This window comes from Balaenoptera physalus, assembly GCF_965194825.1.
Source record: "Balaenoptera physalus genome assembly, chromosome: 11".
In the NCBI taxonomy this organism is placed as follows: Eukaryota; Metazoa; Chordata; class Mammalia; order Artiodactyla; family Balaenopteridae; genus Balaenoptera; species Balaenoptera physalus.
Window position 1 is genome coordinate 82,221,270 of NC_138896.1, and position 19,094 is coordinate 82,240,363.

Genomic DNA, 19,094 nt, shown 5'->3' on the forward strand with positions numbered 1-19,094 from the left:
GAGCAGAGAAGAGGCATTCAAACCGACGAGTAAAGAGATGTCCTGGCCGTCTAATTTCAAAGTAGATCATATCAGAGTCTCTTACGGTTTTCAGAAGTATTTTATGCTACTCTGATGGAAACCTAAAACAGTAGTAGCTTCTGTCTGATAAATGCCATAGAGGGGTAAACAGTAAGTCTAAAGCAAAGGGAGGGGGGTGAAATTATTTTGCTGCAATAGGCAACGCAGTGAAAACAAGAGACTATTGAAGTTTAAACAAATCATCTGTATTTATTCTGGTAAAGACTTTCCTCATATCAGCACTTTAAATACCACTGTAAAATGCTGACAGTAATTATGTGAATGTTGCTACAAAAAATTAAACTTCCCAACTAATGGGTTTCAAAGGTGTTTCCACTCCTGCCTTACACACACACACACACACACACACACACACACAGACACACACATGCGCGCACATGCGCAAGAACATTTCGGGTATCTCTGTTAGGATTTCCCAAAGTCAACTATACTGCACGGAAGGAAAATATCTATACTCCTACTACTACCACCACTACTACCAAGAAACAAGTCCAGAAAGAAAGAATGTGAGCCATAATACACTAACCTGAGGCCTGTGCTAGGCTTCTAGTTGGAAGCAGTGTGGCAGAGCAGTTATCAACCTGAACTTTGGAGTCACATCATACAGAATTGAATCCTATCTTAGTCATTGGGTGACTAGGGCTAGTAACTAAACCTCCCTGAACCCCAGTTTCCTCACCTGCAAAATGGTGACAGTCATGTATGTTACAGGAATTAAATGATGAAATGTATATAAAGCACTTAGTACAGATTCTGGCTCACAACAAAGCACTTGTGAAGTGTAGAGTAATTGCTATTATTATTACCATTATCAACAACTGTCACAGAGCATGCTTCTTGGTTAAACAGACACGAAGCTTAGGGGAATAAAGTCACTCTCAGGAAAGTTAGGCTTTAAGAAAATAGAAATTGCCTAGTACTTTGGTTAAAAATGCACCTTTGTCTGACTTCATATTTTTGGAATTGGCATGTCTATTGGGCAGCTGATACAGCCTGTGCAGGATCTGCAATCTCAACAGAAAGGCAAGTATAACCTTCCTGGTTGTAATAAACAACTTGTTAATCTTTGGATGAATGGACTTCCCTGCTTTGACCTTTTCTACTCAAAATGTGGCACACAGACCAGAACATCAGCATCACTGGGGAACTTCTTAGAAATGGAGAATCTCAGGCCCCACCCCTAATCTACTGAATCAGAATTTTAACAAGAACCCTAGGTGATCTGTATGCACATTAAAGCTCAAAAAGCACTATTGTAGACCAGAAAATTTAATATACAACCTAACCCGTTTTGGATGTGTTTTCTGTAATCTTTGCTATACAATAAACCACTCCAAAACTAGTGACTTAAAACAATAAGAATAACAACCATTTATTTGTCCTACATCTTCAGTTTGGGCAGCGCTTAGTGGGACAACTCATCTCTCTGCTCCACATAATGTTGACTGGGGCAGTCCAGCTGGGACTGCAAGATCCAAGTTGGCTTCCCTTCCCTCCATGCCCCTCGGCTGATATGACTGGGACAGCTGGGGGCTGGCTGGGCCTCTCTCCATATCTTCGTAATCCTCCACGAATTTTCTCCCAATGACCTCTCTCTTGCTGCATAACCAGACTTCTTAAAGCGATGGCACAGGGCTCTAAAGAGTGTTTATCTCCAGCCAACCTGAAGTCTAGCTAGACTCAGAACTGACACAGTGTTATTTCTGCCATTTTCTATTGGCCAAAAAAAGTCAAAAGGTCAACCAAAACTCACAGGGAGGGAAAAAGGACTTTATCTCTTTACGGGAGAAGAGACGTGCACAGACAGAAATGGAAGAATTTGTTGCAACCATCTTCTCAGACCAGTTACGTACGACAGGGTGTCCGTTCCTTTTTCACTTCCTTTCTCTCCCGGTTCTTGTGATTGGTAAAAACATCCACTTCATTTCGATTACACGATTATATACATGCCCCCATTGGGAGCATAAGGATTTTAAGGCCTGATATCTCCCCTCAAGGATCTTGTTATAATAAAATTGGTGAAATAAGGCATGTATATCTTAAAATTTTAATAACAATAAAATGCTGTAATAATAAAATATTTAAGTAGCAGTACCAGATAATAATAGAAGTAACGGCCTAAGGCTGTGAACCATTCATTTAATTAATTGTGTACACAGTAGCCATTTTTGAGTGTTCAGGGAAGAACATGGAAGTGGAGAAAAAGGGACCATGGAAAAGGAGGGATGTATATAGCCTGAGCTGAGGAAGATTTGCAAAGGAAGAGTTAGATGGATTTCCAAAAAAAAAAAAACCAAGGCCCAATGAAACATACTTGAAGGATAACAGAACCAAGGAGCCAAGAGAATGGGTCATGGGGACACAAAGCCATGAATGAGTGTCTCTGCATGCTCTTTCTTGAGTGATGATTACAAATTCAATGTTCCTGAAAGAATTTCTTGTCTCATAACGTCCACCTTTATGTTTCCCCTTAGATATGTTCATATGCCATTTATGGAATTGCCAACAGCAATGTAAACTTGTATTAATAATGAAGGGTTTTTACTAAGCTTATAAATTTTACCTTGTTGGGGGGTGGGGAGGGAGGACAAACAAACAGAAATGTGGGGATGTCAAATGGCAATTTGTAAACTTCACTATTCATTGTATAGGAATTAGCACTTCTGGTATTGTTAAGCAGCAACTTGTAAATTTCACTCTTCCTTAAAAAATAAAAATGGAATGAAAGGTACTACTTAGAAGAAACATAAATTTCAATCTCCACTGCAGGAAAATAAGCTCTGATTACGCTACATAGTTCATACACCACAATGTGCCAAACACTTGTTTTATTATACATTCATGTATAATCAGTTGGTTTTCCAGCAACAGAGAATGAAATTTACAAGTTGTTGTTTAACTTTCTTCGAAATGTATTTTTCTTCCTTCTCCTTTTTCCTCCTCCATACCCCCAAAACATAATATGAGCAATGGGGTTTCTGAATGTTACCACTCATTAATTCCTTTTATAACAATGATTAAAACAATTTTAAACATTGTTCTTGGGCTTATGCTATCACATATAATAGAGAATGACATAGTTTTGGGCCATACATTTCAAACAATAGCTCTTTAACTTGTTGGGGGTAGAGAGAGCTTTTTAAAAGTTAATAATAAGTATCATTAATAGTCTTTAATTTCTATTTGTTGTTGAAAAGGACCAGGCCTCTGCCTCCAGAAGCTTCTCAGCATTTTCACAAATGCACCCATTAGAAATTCAGAACCAGTGCATTTGAATGATTTTACCATTTATTCAAACAAGTTTCTTTTTCTTTTTTCTTTTCTTTTCTTTTTTTTTTCTGACTTTATCTTACAGTTCTAGAGGCCAAGTACAAAAATCAGGGTGTGGGTGGGCAGGGCTGGTTCCTTCTGGTGGCTCCAGGGAGAATCTGTTCCTTGGCTCGTGGCTCCTGCCGGCACCTTCCAATCTCAGATTCTGCATCTGCCTCCCTCTTATGGGGACCCTGTGTGTGACACCCAGCCCACTGAGATACTCCAGGACCGCCTCAGGATCCCACGTGGACACCTGGGAGGGTTATTCTGCCAACCACACTACCTCTCCCCCACCCCACTTCCGTGCACCCTGTATATGAGGGGGGCCTCCACCACACTAGTCAGAGGCCCTCAAGCCCAGCAGCCAGAGCCCTGACCCTCATGGGGATTTAGGACAGGGAAAGCAAAGTGTGTCGTGTTCCTAAAGGAAGTAAGACACAGGCCCGGCGGCCGGTCTGTGTTGGCACCTGTCCGCCGGGCTCACAGTGCCTCCTCAGCACGGGCAAGGCGGGCCAGCCATGCCAAGACACCTGCCAGGTCGGCGGCCTTGCCCAGATTGACGTAGGTGTCCGTGCGGATGCGGTAGGCTGAGCCAGTCGGACAGCAGCTCAGAGAGGAGGTGCACATGCTTCTCCATCTCCCAGGGGCTCGTGGCTGTGCGGTAGCTGCCCACCATCCTGCTGCAGGCCATCTCCATGTTGAGCACCGGCTTGCGCTCTGACCCAAAGACGCTGCGCAGCACGCGGGCCACCTCAGGCAGCCGCTCGAGCCCCTGCAGTTGCTGCTCCTGCCCCGGGCGCCGGGTCATCTGCACCAGCTGCTTCTGCGCCTCCTGGGCCGGATCCGCTCCAGCAGGGCCTGGGACACCCCCTTCAGGGCGGCAGGCGGTGTGGCCGGCGGGGTGGCTGGCAGTGTCGGGCTGGGGGACCGGGGGCTGCTAGGCTCAGTCGTGAGCTGGGCCAGGTCACTCAGAGTCTTCTCCATCCTGGGTGACATCAGGCTGCGGGCACCGGCCAGCACCTCCTGGGCAGTGGCCAGCTTCTCCACGGTGGGCAGCTGGGGCAGCTTGGCCGGCTCCATGTCAGGCACTTCGTCCACATTGAAGCGGGGGTGCCAGTGTGTCAGCTGGTCCTCAGGAACCTCCATGGGCGGGGGTGTTCAGGGAGGCCAGGAAGGCCCTGTGATACTACCGGATGCGGGCTACCAGGTTCTGGCTGAAGATCTGGCGCCGCTGCAAAAGGTGCGACGCCGTGAGCTGGGGAGCCGCACTGCCAGCCGGCTGGTCCAGCAGCGGCTCGATGGTGAGCTGGTAATCAGACTTCCTGCCAACGTCCTTGAAGGTAGGGGCGTCGCGCTCCTGGCAGAAGCGGTAGGAGCCAGGGTACACGGTTTTGATCCGGCCCACACTGCACTCCTCAAAGCACTTGCGCATCATGTCCTGGACACCCTGCTTGACCTTGGTGAAGGTCACAGTCTCAGAGCAGTTGTACAGCATGCCCACGATGGTGTCCATGCTGCAGAACCTCTCGGCCAGCACCTGGTACTTGTAGGGCAGCACAAGGCCCGGGGGCCCCGGCTGGGCCAGGGCGAGGAAGCGCTGATAGGCAGGCATCTGTTCACCACATAGCCCCGCTGGGTTCCCCTTGTCCTCCGGTGCTCTGGGTTCCCCAGCATTCTTCTGTGCACTTGCCTTCAGCTCCTGGACCCGTGCCCCCAGCTCCTGTGCCCACTGCAGTCAAGACTTGAGCTCAGAAAGGGTGACCTATGAAGGGACCTTGTCCTCCTGGGCTGCCAGGCAGGGTCGCTGACCAGCTGAGAGGGTGGCCTTTGTCTTCTTGCTCTGGGGAGAAAAGTGCTCTGGGGAGCCAGGGACAGCTGGGGAACTAGGGCCAGAGACCGCGTTGGCCAGCAGCCGCAGCCTCCTGCGCAGAGGCAGAGCAGGCTCGCTGCGCTGGGGTTCGGTGGGTTGGGTGCGCTTGCCGCTGCTGCCCAGCCGGGGCCGGGGCACAGGGCTCGGGGTGCACCAGACCGGCTTGGTGCGTCTAAGGGGTGGTATGCAGATCTTCGGGAAGACCCTGACGGGCAAGACCATCACTCTGGAGGTGGAGCCCAGTGACACCATCAAGAATGTGAAGGCCAAGATCCAGGATAAGGAAGGCATCCCCCCCGACCAGCAGAGGCTCATCTTTGCAGGCAAACAGCTGGAAGATGGCCGCACTATTTCTGATTACAACATCCAGAAAGAGTCTACCCTGCACCTGGTCCTCCGTCTAAGGGGTGGCTGTTAATTATTCGGTCTCGCATTCATAATGCCCAATGATGGCATCACTCTGCACATGGCGCTGCGCCATGGCGGGAGCAGCGAGACCCCAGCGGTGGGACCACAAGCAGAAGTGGAGACGCGTTTCCCGCTGATTTTCTCGCCACGCCCTGGTCCCGCCCCCGCTGTGGGCAGAAACCATTGGCACAAACAAGTTTCTAAATAGTTCTCCTGGATAGGAAGGACCCGAACCTTGGAAGAAAGTGGTAGAGCTATCTATCTACATTCCGTAGAGTCATGGCAAGCAATAAAGGAATAAGGGGAGTTGCCACCTCATTACTAAAAGTGTCAGTGCAATGATATCCTAATAAAAGGTGTTCTAACAGAAATTATAAGAAAACTCTCAAAAGAGAAGTCAGGTGCAATACAGCAGAGAATCAAGCAAGACATCTTTATGTAAGGGGCGAGTAAAAACATACAAATATACCACCCCTATAATTTTCTTAACTTATAATTTTTGAATAGATGATACATACAAGAAGTAATTAATTGAAATAATACCAAAGGAGCAATGTACAGTGAAAAATGTCTTCTGACGCATGCTTTTAAAAATTTCTTATGCAGTCTTCAACATATGCATATATAAATATATATACATATACTTTACATTTCTATGACCACAAATAATAGCATATTCTAACCCTTCTTTCACTTAGAGATGCTTCTATATAGATACAGGCTTTATAAAGGCTTAATTATATTACAGTGCATAAACATTCCATAATTTATTCACCAATCTCCTATTTCTTGGACATTTAGACTATTTTAAATCATTTGTTATTAAACAAAATGCCATGATGAATATTTTAGTACAGAGTTTTTTGTGCATCTAGTGACTATATTTCTAAAATAAATTACTAGAAATGAAACTGCTAGGTCAAAGGGTTGTGTGCATTTTATTTTGATAGTTATGGCCAAATAGCTTTCCAAAGACAATATACCAATTTATACTTCCATTCATGATACCAATATATCTTGCATTGAAGCAATTCCAAAATATCCAAAAGTTCACCATCATTTTTCTGCCAATTGATCCAGTCCCTCTGAAATGGGGGTTGGGGGTAAATATCATCTACTTTTGCTTGTAAGTATAGGCAGGTTATAATTATTATTACCCAAGATTCAAAGCTATATCATTACCTACTGCACCACTCTGTCCTCACTGTGCTATAATTCTAACTGGTCATATAGATCTTTAATTTGCAGATCTCCTCAGAATACAGATTATCTGCATTCTGCAGACCTCTGCAAAAAGCCATCCACAAGTGCATATTTCATGGCTGAATATTTTTACATAACATCAGCTGGGGCCCATCATTCCAGTATTCTTGCCAAGTGTCACAACCTGCTCTATTATATCAATAAGCAGCTTCAATTAGTCATTTTCTCCCCATGGTGACGACAGTTATAATAGCGTGCAGTGGTCTGATGAAGTTTGTAATACAAAGTACAGATGGGGATATTAGAAGGAAGAGGATACAAAATTAGAATAGCATAAAAAAATTCCACCTCCCAAATAGTCATTTGGGAAATGACACAGTATTCAAGAACGAATACAAAAATGCAATTACTTTTGAAAAAGATGGATAAATAAATTCACCACGGGAACACATTCTTGCCCCAGATAGAACTCTGGTTTTTATTGACTAATTAGTCATTAAGTGTTATCCCAAAAGCAAGTATAAATAAAAGAATATTTGGTAAATTGAAAATAACTTGTCTTAAATAGAATTATAAGATGAAAATAAATACCAACGGAGAACACTAGTTTGAAAGCGTTGTACAGTAGTAAATAAATTAGAAGGCATAACACAGTTGGCTCTCCTCTCAGAATTTTTCCTAAACCTTCCAGTTCTCACCTTGTCCACTACTATCACTGGGCTCCAAGCCACCCCAACCATATCTGGCATAGAGCCATGTCTTCCTAACTGCCCACCTTTTCAGCCTCTCTCTTGTCCTTTTCACCTCTTCTATTCAGAGCAGCTGAAACTATTACTTTTTAAAAATATAAATCAGATCATGTTATGTCTTTCCTTTCAGTCCTCCTGTAGTTTCCCTTACAATAAAAATCTAAAAGCTTCACCATGGCTGAAAAGGTCCTATGCAATCCAGTCCTGCCACCTCTTCAATGACATGTCCCACTGCTCCCTTCTCATCCCCACACTGGCCTCCAACAAGCACAGTCCCAACTCAGGTCCTCAGGCCTTACTATTGCTTCTAGCTAGGATGCTTGTCCCTCAAATATTCATATGTACCCCCTCCTCTTAACTTTAATCACATTTGTCCTCAAATGTCACCTCATCAGAGAGGTATTCTTTGACTACCCAATCTAAAAGGCAACCCAAAGCTCTAACAATGCATGCTGATTTACGTTCCTTATACCACTTACTCCACTTTACATTACATTATGATATGCATATGTGTATCAATTTATTATCTTTATCTCCTTCTAGAATGTAATTTCTATGAAGGCAAGAAGAAGCAAAAATATAAATTGTGCATCCCAACCAGACACAAAATCATACTGTGATTGTGAATTATATCCATAGTTGTTAAAACATCATTTAACTTACTTTGGGTCAAATTCATTCAACACAGCAAACATTTAATGAACTTCTAATTATATATGGGGCTATTATATATTCTGTTTATAATATGCATTACATTACATAATATGTATTATATATATTATGTATATGTAAATATATATATTATATATTATTTAATAATATATAAATATAATATAAATATATATAAATAATATATATTATATATTATATATTATATAATGTAATACATATTATAAACAGAATATATATTATATAATGAACATTTAATTAATATGGGGTTCCAGAAGCACAGGTCCCAGTGTCTATTCCTGGAGACAGAACTTTACAGTGTTTAGGAGACAAGACACAAAATATGAGCTATTGAAATACCAGGTCAAAACATTAACAATCAGAAGCCAACATAAGTAGGACAGATAATAAATGTCGGACGAGAGACTTGTGTAGGCTAAGAGGGTGAAGGAAAGTTTCAAAAAGAAAGACGGAGAGGATCAGGAAAAGGAAACTAGAAGGAGGAAAGCATTCCAGTTAAGCTCACAGCATAGGGAAAAACAGATTATACCAGTGATCCTCAGACTTCAGGGCATGGAACCCTGGGGCTAGATGGTCACTGACAGGACAAAACAAAGACTAATAAAGTTATGTCCCTTTCAGTTCTCTTTCAATCTTTCTAATTCATCCAATGAGAAATATTAATTAGTGCTAACATGTCAAAACACCTTCCTAACACTTGGCTAACATGAATAGCATCATTTTATTTTTGATATATTCCCCTTTAAAGTTTCATTCCCTTATTTATTGTAACGGATTTTATTTTCCATTTATGGAACACTATGTGAGTTTCTTTATATATAAACTCATTTACGTGAGTAAAATGAGTTATTTTAAAGCCAGACATTAAACCAATCCTGGACCAGGTGGCTGGGAAACCACCTGCCCAGACACAGTAGAGCCCAGCTTTAAAGTAAGCAAAGGGTGCTCGGCGGAGAAAAGCAGAAAGGGAAACTCTTGTCAGAATGCAAGAGGCCTCATGGCAGGCTAAAGATTTTGAAAAATATTCTGTAGGCCTGTTTCCCAACTGGTTACAAATTCCTTGGAAACATGCCCTTTGCACAAGAGTGTGGCATGCCTCTCATTTTTAAGACTGCATGAACTATGACAATCGTCAATTCCATTATACAAAGTTAAAGACAAAGCAGAAAAAAGCTAACATTACTCCATACTGTATGAGAAATATAAAAGCACAAGCATAACTACAGTTTTAATTTAAAAAATTTTTGTCTGTATCAATTAGGATCTGGGCAACAACAAAGTATACACAAAACACTCAACTGGGGTAAGCTGCAGAACTTTTTACAAAGGTGTGGTAATGGTGTGGGGAAACCAAGGGTTAATGCAGTATGTGGGGTTAAGGGAGGAGCCCATTTATAAAGCCAACAGAGAAGAACCTCCCAGGCACAGAACAGAGTAGAAAGTGGGTATGAAGGGATAAACGGAAGATACCCAGCACAAAAACAAGGCTATTTTCAAATACCTGCTGGGTAATTATTTACTACTGTCTAATCACTAGCTTTAGGTTGGGCTTTCGGCTACAGAGATTGAGTGTAGACAGCCTGGACTTAAACTTCAGCTTGCCACTCATCAGCTATGTGAGTTTCTTATGTCACTGAACTTAGTTTTTCTGATAAAATGGGGGACAATAGCAGTATTCACCATAAGGCTGGTGTGAGAGCAAATGAGTAAATGTATATGAAGCACTTAGCATACTTTGCCTACAATAAATGTGTTGTGCACGTCAGGGGGTGGGAGAGGGTCATGTTAGCCACCAAAATGTTTGAGAGAAACCTACAGGAGGAAAACTTAAAATTGTGGAAATTCTCAATTTAAATTCCATTAACTTAATACTTCATACGACTTGGCCAAGAAAACCCACATAATTCTAATCTATTGATAAAATATCTGCAAGGCATACAAAGCAGGAAAATTATCTAAACTAGTAGAGGCAGGTAGGGGTGATGGTGGTGGCAGCGGCAGGGAGTGGACAGTAAAGACCTCCTGGAGAAGGCGACATTTAAAACGAGACCAATCTGAAGCCAAAGAGGAGTCAGCTAAGGAAAGAGGTGGGTGAAGAGGGAGCAGAGGGCACCCAAAGTGCCAAGGCCCTGGAGAAGAGGAAACATTACAGGTTTAATGAACCACATGACCTAGACGTGAAAGAGTAAAGGGAGCTTGGGGAAGACTCTAGCTGGAGAGGTAGAACTCTCAGCCATGCTTAAAGAGTTTGAATCATATTTTTTGTGAGGGCAGTGAGAAACCTTTGAAGGGTTTTAATCTGGGAAAAGACATAATCCCATGATCAGACTGTCATAGTTAGAAAACCACTGCTAAAGGGAATGGAGAGCCATTGAAGAGTTTTGAGTCAAGGACTGGACAAGAAAAATGGTGTTTCAAACTTACTTTTTATCATTTTAGTGAATGCCTAAAACTAAAATTGTTGTAAAATGTTACAAAAATGGTTTATAAATGTCACATAATTTTTCCTTGGGTTAACTATACATGTGTGTTCATTCAATAACTCATGTATTCATTAAGACATTTATCGAGCACCTAATATATACCAGGAATTGTGCTTAGATAGGGACAGGAGAAGAAAATTCACAAATAAGCAGTATAAAAGTGCTTAAGATTTGAGAGGCAAAGGACATTTCTGAGTGGTGGGTGAACTTCCTAAGGTGGGAGCAAGCAGAGTGCATGTGATAAAACATATTCCAGAATGGTTAGAATATACAGTGCATGGGCAGTGTTGAAACACTCATTCAATAAGAATTTAGTGAGTACCTACTATGTGCTATCATTGTACAGCCATTGGTGACACAGTGATGAACAAGAAAATGCTTAAAATATAACAAGAATAACTTTTATCATTGCAGACAACACTAGGTTGATTATCAAGAGTGCGTGAGGAAGAAAAACAGAAAAGAGCAGTGCCTTAATTTAAAGACGCTTGGAGTGGCAATAAAACATTTTTAATTAAAACTTCTCTACTGAGAATAGACAATCTTTGAAAGCCTGTGTAAATGAATTACATGCAAATATACTAGTGATATTAGAGTTTTTAAAATGACATTATAACTTTTGAAATGTCAAATAACTTTGAATGTCAAATGTTACCCCCCCAATCAAAAAAAATTACAATCATGAATTGTCCAGCTGATCCCAAATCAAAGCAACCTACTTAAAAGGGGAATGCCCATTCTTTACACTGATTAGAAGAAATGCCTCAAATGTGGTTAAATCTTTGCTTTGACTTCACAGACTCTTGATGCTGATACAGACCCAGAAAGTCAGCTAAGGTCCATTTGGGGCAGCTCGAGAAGGGGAGAAAATGTGTTCCCTGCCCAACACGAACTTTTCCAACTCAGCCCCTGATCGTGCCAAGACAACACAGTGTAATAATGGTAATTTAATAATGCCGTCCGCTGGGCTCTGCCCAGATTAGAAAGCTCGGGAAAATAAATGAGGCTTGCAAACCAAACAGAGGGAAACTTCTCCAGGCAGTGCCTGCAGCAGGGAGATACCTGGTAATGAAATACCCGCAGTCTCCATTCTTCATACAAGAGGTAAACATTAAAAGGGAGTCTGGAAAGGTAAAGCTCTCAAAATGGAAATAAATAAATAAGCTCACCTGCCATGGTGAGATCTCTGAAAATGACTTGAAAGGACTGCCCAGAGATTTTCCCGGGGGATGTGGTAAAGTATTGACAGACATCAAGGGAGGTAATTATGTGCTTGGGCACATTTGCTGGATAAATTGGCCTTCTTACCTTCATCTTCCCGTGTGGGCACCAGATACAGAAACCGTGTTTAAACTCCACAGCGTTCTCTCAGGCTTTTACCATAAAAAGGAAATAAAAGTATACCCTGGGGGATTTCCCTGGTGGCACAGTGGTTAAGAATCCGCCTGCCAATGCAAGGGACACGGGTTCGAGCCCTGGTCCGGGAAGATCCCACATGCCACACAGCAACTGAGCCCATGCGCCACAACTACTGAGCCCGCGTGCCTAGAGCCCGTGCTCTGCAACAAGAGAAGCCACCGCAATGAGAAGCCCATGCACCACAACGAAGAGTAGCCCCCGCTCGCCGCAACTAGAGAAAGCCCGCGCGCAGCAACGAAAACCCAACGCAGCCAAAAATAAATAAACAAACAAACAAATAAATTTATTTTAAAAAATGTGTCCTGGGTTCTTGGCAAATCAGTCCAGTGTTAGATAGGGACCCATTATCTTTGACCTTCACATTTTTGCCTCTTCTGACTCATAGAAAATCCTCAAAAACTCTTTAAGGGAAAGATATGTGATGTCTGAGAAATTCTCACTTTCAGAAAAAAGACACCATTCTTGCAGCATAAAAATTATAGTTGAATTAAGTGATTTCTTTATTTTTTATTTCAACTGGTCTGTTATCTGCTCAAATTTTAAAAATTTACCTAAAATAACAGAAGCTTTGTTTACTGACCATGTTATTAACATGTGAGGATAATAGCCAATCCTCTCCTTTCTCTGTTTTTCCTCTCAATCACCAAGACAACTCTAACATTCCTCCATCTTAGCTTCTTTATAGAAAAATTCTCACAGGTAACTGCCATCCTCTATCACTTCTGAAACTGGTAATGAAATGTCAGAGGAGGAACAGTTAATTAAAATTGTGGAATCCACTTTGCATCCTCTCGCAGTCAATAAAAGTACTACAATTAAGGATACATTTCAACACATGATGTAACTAATATAAGTCACATTTTTAAATAACATTTGGCTATTAAAAATCAAAAATCATGAACGTGAACAGAATATTCGGTAAACATCTTGCTACACTGGCCATAAAACTCCTTTCGTTCAACTAGTGCAATAGATTTGATATTGAGATCAATTAAGAAGGTGTTTTCTAGTAATAAACCGAGGAACATGTCTATAATCTGCAAGGAATTTATGGGAATAAAAACTGTACCTGAATATCCCACACAGGCTTACCTGAGCTGTTACCTTCAACAAGATTTCCTCACACTCTCAGCTTACTCCATAAACATTTAAGAAAGAAACAGTACAGAACAGCAGCTGAGAGTTCAGGCTCTGGAGTGAAATGCTGTGTGTTTCAACCCTGCCTCTGCTACTCTCTAAACATGAGACTGTAATCATTCGGCTTTATTTCTTGGAGTCTCAGTTTCCTTATCTGCAAAATGGAGAAAACACTCTCTACTCTTAGGGCTGCTGTGAGGATTAAATGAGATAACATGCGCGAAGCATTTTGAATAGTGACTAGGACCTTGTAAAGGCTGAATAAATATAAGCTGTTCCTCTTATTGGACACTTTATTCATTTAATAACTATATTCCCTAAGGGTCTGGTAATTTAAGAACATTCATATACCTGAAATATATTTGTTTTACACTATTGCACTGCTCATTTTTCTACATAAGAATTAGGCAGATGATACTTCAGGGTCCCTTAGTTCCAAATGCTGCCACTCATATTTAGTACAGATATCTGTTAAGCAAAGGAGAATAAAGGAGTCAAATCACCTCAGAAGCTGCTAGCTTCCACCCTTGCTTGTCAACTAACTCCATGAGTCAAACTACACTCTCCAGGGAGCACCTGTGAAAGTCCCCGATTCATAGAAGTGTTTACTTTGGGGTTTGGGGTTTGTTTTCTCAGGTTTATGTCTGGGACAGCTTGCTAAAGCTAACAGTCCAGCAATTTTATTAAACTCTTCTCAATTTCAGCATTTTTTAAAGAGCATATAGAAATCACACTGGCAGTGGCTATTTAAACTTCCCAGTGGATGCCAAAAAAAAAAAAGGACACTTAAATGACCGTTTTTGAGCAGAGCCAACAGCATGTGGCCTAATTATCCAACTACATGAAAAATTCTATGGATTTTTAACCAGAGTATAAGGGTTTTGATATGCACAGTTCAGAACGCAAACGGCTACCTCACTGGGGGGCTGTAGAACTTTTCAAGTCTAAATATAAGGTCCAGGTCTAACAGGGTAAGTTTCTTCTCTGTTTTTCCTTCTGATAACTTATAAGAAATGATAAATGAACAAGACGCTTAGAAACTGACATAGCTAAGCCACTAATGAATACAACTAAAGAAAATACCATTGTGCTAAGTGCTCTCCATTTATTTCTAATACAACTTTCTGAGGTAGGTATAATTATGCACATTTTACAGATGAGGAAACCAAACTCAGAAAGGGTGAGTGCCCTACCCCAGAGGGCAGGTATCATAGCTGGTGTCCTGGTTATCCTCTATTTGCCCCTGCAGACCCTTTGTCTGCCCTGTGGTGGCCTCTCCTCTGCAGCCCTCTGCAGCTCTCATGCCTTCTGGCTTCTGTTGGGTTAACACAGGAGGCAGACAGCTTTCCCTTATTGTCCCTCCCTTAAAATCATTACCCCTTTATTCTGTTTTCTTCATCACTTATGTAAACATTAGCATACACTTAGTCATGAATTCATTCAACGATATTCAATGTGGAATCTACCACGTACCAGACACTCTATTTAGGTGCTGAAATACTGTAGTAAATAAGACTCACGTGGCCCTTGCCCTATTTATTTTCTCTTCCTTTCTTTTCCAACTTAAATATTAAATATAAGGGATTTCCTAAAATCAAATACCATGTCTTCTACAAATCTTTGGGCAGTGCTGGACACATTATGGATGCTCAAGAGTGGATGGATAAAAGAATGATTCATGGATAAAAGAAAATCATCTGAAGTATCTGCAGGTCCAGGATAGAAGCTACCAAGCCTAAGACTTTTTCAATTAGCAGTTATCGTGCCTCGGATAAACCTCATTGGCTATGATACTACCACTGCACAAAGCTTAACACTAAGATTTTTTCAGTAATTTTCTGAGCAAACCCATAACAGTGCTGCTCGTTACAATAAGAATTAAGAACAATGATGATACCTGGTGTTGATAAAGATGAGGTGAAATGAGCATTATTATAAACCACTGGACTGAGTATGAATCAGTGCCACCTTTCTATATGGCAATTTGCTTAAACACCACAAGCAAGTGACTCGGCTAATTGGCTTCCAGAAACAAATCCTAGAAGCACAATTAAGGATGAGTCCAAAGATATAGTTATAAGTACGTTATGAATAATTTGAAATTTCTAAAAATGGTAATGACCTAAGTGTTCAGCAACAGTGGATTTGATTAATCTTTTCAGGCACATCATATAATGAAATACTACAAATGATTAAAGATAATACCACATCATATATTTCATGACATGAACATATTCGCATTAACTGAAAAAGGAGAATACAAAGTTTTATGTAGAATAACGCAACTTTTCTTTTAAAAAAATTTTGATATAAGAAAATGGTCTAAAATTGCATTGTCCAATAGAAATACACGTAATTTTAAAGTATTTAGTAGTCATATTTTAAAAAGTAAAAGATGAAAAAAAAGTAAAAGATGAAATTCATTTAAAGATATATTTTAATTAAGCCAACATACACAAAATAACAATAGCCTAAATTCTCTTTTTGAAATTTGGTGTGTAGTTTATACTTCTAGCACATGGTGTCAATTCAGTCTTGCCATATTTTAAATATTTACGAGCCACATGTGGCTAGTGGCTACCAAATTGGACAGCTCGGGTAAGCCTTAAAAGCAGGTATGGAGAGTAGGAATTTGTATGATTTTTACTTTCTTCTTTTGTTTCTCCATCCTTTTACAATTACCATGTATAGTTTTGCTGTTGACATATACTACTTCTGTGATACAAAAACAAAGTTGTTTTTAAATACTAAGAACAGAGTTTTTTTTCTGTCTCTGGAATACTTTTTGTCTCATCGTCTCTGCAGTTCACAGACCACCTGCTTCCTAGAATTAGAAAAATGCTCTCCTTTCTTCCCCTCTCTTTATAGAGACTTTGAATAGCTACCTAGCTTCAGCCCTTGGGCAAGTGAGTTAAGGATCAAATAGTGTTGCTCTTCAGAGTCACAGCTAAATCAGCCCCTGCTTTCCAGTGATGTGACCCCGAATCTATCAAGACTCCAAGCACTGTTTTAGAAGCTCTCCTGGGCTTGTGGAAGGGCATGGAATGGGACCGGAAAGCGCTTAATTTGCGGTTAATTAAATAGTGATGACAAGCCTTAATCTCCAACTTGTCATCAGATTGTAAACACTGATCACAGCTGCAGCCATCTGCAATAAACCTATTGAGAGAAATCTTGACCAGAATGAAATGAGTATGTTGATGACCCAGATGAAGCTGAGAGAGATGAGATCAGAGAAATCCAGGCTCTTGTAACACCAGGAGAAATGGAGACCCAAAAGGAGAGAAATCAGAGGAAAATGTGTCAAATCTGATTCCTTTACAGTCCTACCAAAAAAAACAAAAAAATTACTGGACCCCAGGAGCCTGGAGGATGAAAGAAATAAAGGTGAAGATGTAAATCCATTGAACTGAGGACCTGAAAGAAACTGAAATAGCTCTGCCACTATTAACACCTGATGGGTCTCTGTGGAAAATATGTCTGAGCCACGTGCCTGTGCTGGGGCCTCTGGACCAATAGCTATACCAGCGGAAGTGAACTACAGCAGGAGCTTCCCAGGGAGGGAGGTGGGGAATAATAGTTACAGGTCAGGCACTTCACATATAATTTACCTGATAATTCTCTCAATTATTTTATAAAGTATTATTATTTTCTCCATTTTAAAGAAGAAAACTCTAAATCTCAAAGAAGTACCTACCTCACCGAAGGCCATGCAAAATATGGGTTGAACCCGGATTTGAATACAGACTAACTCCCTCACGTAAGCTCTAAACCTCGGGCAGCTCTGCCGCGAGCTTTGCGGTAGTGGTAAGGAAGTGATCAAGGTGAAAGAATAGTGAAGTTCATGAGGAAGATGGAAAGAAAAGAGCAAAAATTCCCCAAAGAGGATCTAACTAGCAAGTTAGGCGACCTAATGGAAATCTGCAAGGTGGGTGAACATTCTGGTACCACTGTTCTCAGTGTACCTTAAAAGTGCCCTTTCTGGCCTCACTGACATGGAGAACACTTCCTCATTCTTCAAGACTCAGCACAGGTCAATCTGCACCTAGTCTGTGAAGCCTTTCCCAAACCTCCTGGTGAGACCAGCACTTTTTTTTTATATTAACAAAGTGGGAGGCATTAGGAAGGAGATGACTTCAGTATAATTGGCTGGACACCATGTCACGTGTAAAGTTAGGAAGGAGAATGTGAACCTGAGGATGAGAAAAACTGAAGTAAAAGAACCATGACAGTTGTCAGATAGTTAATGGACTAAGATGTATGGTTTAAATCTCTGTACTCTTCCCTGAAGCCTTTTTGGAATAAGATAAAACATTCATTCCTTCATTCATTGCCTAGTGTTATGACAACGCTAGTGAAAATAGCAGTGAGCAAAACCAGACACAATTCTGTTGTCAGGATACATGCATCTAACAGGGATAACACATTCATAATAAAAAGATCACAGAAATACATGGAAAACTGTGATACATACTCCAAATAATAGGTAAATAACATGTGATGATTTTGTCCAAGATACAAAACTGGAATCGATAAAGAGATTTTGCAGGGAAATAAGCTTCAGTTCATTATTTGGAAGAACTTTGAAATAATCCACACATTCCAGAAATGACCCCATGAATGAGTACACTTCCCCCTCCTGACATTGGACAGGCCCAGGCTGAGGCCGGAGGACAAAAGGGTCCAGTGCCAGACAACTTCGCAGGTCTCTTTCAGCTCTTAGAAACTATGATTCTATCATTCTAAAGAAAATATTGTCTCAGATGGTAATTAGAATTTGATAGCTTGAACTTCCAGGAGACTCAGAAAATCTGTGCAGAGAAGAATCATTTTCTGTACATAGAGGGGAGTCAAGCAAAACTGAGTCTCCTAAACAGCACTGATATACCTCTGTTTTACATACTGCCCTGGAAGCTTTGTGAGTACAGGGGCCCATGGGCTTGCTCATCACTGACTCATCACTGCACGGCATGTAGCACATACTAAATATTTGTTAAATGAACAAATAAATATAGTACTAAAATGTACCAGCACAAACACACTCACTTATAAAAACTTTCTTCTACTGTTATAGACCTTAAAATTGAACTTTCTTGAATAATTAATGAACATGAACATCAGTCAATCACTTGCTTCCTGATTAATAGCTAGGGTCCCTTCTAAGCACTCGCTTAGTTCAATTAAAAATTAATAATTTTCCATGGAATAAATACACACTACACATAGTACATCAGGGGTTCCACTTTTAATAAGCAATTAAGTAATGCAGAGAGGCTAAGAATCTATTAACTAAGAGAGAACTCCATGAACTTGCCCTTCAAATCATCATTCATTTACTACCCATTTCTCTTCTAAATTTTTAAATTAGCCTGGAAAAAAGTAGTTCTGAAAACAGAATAAATAACGCCAATATGTTGTCATATTTCGGTTAACATTTGCAGGTGACACAATGTGTTTTTGTTAAACAGTGTGTTTTGTTTGTTTTTATTCCTTTCTTTGACATGAAGAATACATTAGGGAAGATCAATACAAAACTGAGGCACTATATGTAAAATGTTAAGGGTCTATTCATCGAAAAATTATGAACCATGTTATAGAACTTAGCCAGGTCAGAGCTAAATTAAATTATTGATCCATTCATTTTTCCCCTTTCTATGTGACTATCCCCTGATTTTTTATAACATACAATATTGCCTAAATAGCAAATGAATCATCTTATTCTAGGCCCAGCATGTCTGCTGA

The 19,094-nt window shown here is 40.7% G+C and overlaps 1 protein-coding gene and 1 pseudogene across 14 annotated transcripts in view; both read right to left on the bottom strand.

Moving 5' to 3' along the window:
• The window catches only part of FHIT (fragile histidine triad diadenosine triphosphatase), a 1,480,075-nt gene that overhangs the window by 1,150,599 nt on the left and 310,382 nt on the right, over positions 1–19,094 (bottom strand). The window lies entirely within an intron of this gene.
• The window catches only part of LOC309637477 (DNA replication factor Cdt1 pseudogene), a 29,746-nt pseudogene continuing 10,652 nt past the window's right edge, over positions 1–19,094 (bottom strand). Inside the window, exon 1 of the transcript in view lies at positions 1–19,094. This exon is cut by the window's right edge and continues 10,652 nt beyond it. The product of the transcript in view is annotated as a DNA replication factor Cdt1 pseudogene (transcript).